This window comes from Pteropus vampyrus, unplaced genomic scaffold (assembly GCF_000151845.1).
Source record: "Pteropus vampyrus isolate Shadow unplaced genomic scaffold, Pvam_2.0 Scaffold39, whole genome shotgun sequence".
NCBI lineage: Eukaryota > Metazoa > Chordata > Mammalia > Chiroptera > Pteropodidae > Pteropus > Pteropus vampyrus.
In genome coordinates this window covers 10,265,456-10,266,195 of record NW_011888820.1, presented here as the reverse complement: position 1 = coordinate 10,266,195, position 740 = coordinate 10,265,456, and the positions used below count along the sequence as shown (strand labels likewise).

General features: G+C 37.6%; 1 pseudogene; it reads right to left on the bottom strand.

Annotated features, from left to right (window-relative positions):
• Window positions 1-236: 236 nt before the first annotated feature.
• On the bottom strand, window positions 237-355 carry LOC111738550 (annotated as a pseudogene).
• Window positions 356-740: the final 385 nt, after the last annotated feature.

The window sequence follows — 740 nt, the reverse complement described above, 5'->3', positions numbered from 1 at the left end:
AAAACAAAACAACAACAAGAAATATCTGAGAAGAGCAAGAAATAACCAAACTTTTCTGAAGCAATTAATTGGAACAACTGGAAGTACAAAGGGAAGCGTGACAAGACCTCATGCAATTATCTAGCCATTCGGCACTATTTTCTGAATGTCAAATGATCAGTAGAGCAGACTCAAAAATTTTTGCTCTTCCAAACTAAAATCTAATACCATTTTATTTTATTATTATTATTTTTTAACGCATACAGCACCTAGTATTCCTAGGTTGTCTTCTATCCAAGTACTAACCAGGCCCGACCCTGCTTAACTTCTGAGATCAGACAAGATCGGGCACTTTCAGGGTGGTCTGGTCGTAGACGACTAATACCATTTTAATATTAAATCTTATTATTATTAACACGTTCACAGTAATCACTTCAGTTTGATTTTTAAGACCAAAACCTACTACTATTTCTTTCAATATGACCCCCAACACACCATCTTACCCTGATTACTGCTCATTTCAGGCCATTCATACTAATTCCAGGCCTTTTCAAGGCCATAGAATGGTAGAGCTTAGAGGGAAGTTGGAGATCATCTAACCTAACTCCTCATTTAGTAAATGAAGGCCCTGAGGTCCTGGAGCTCATGAAGTGAATTTCTGACAGTGGCCAGAACCCAGATCTGCCACTTCTAATCTTCTGTCTTCTTCTTCCTCTTTCTTCTGATTTTGCATATTGAAGTTTCACCTGTTTTCAAGATAG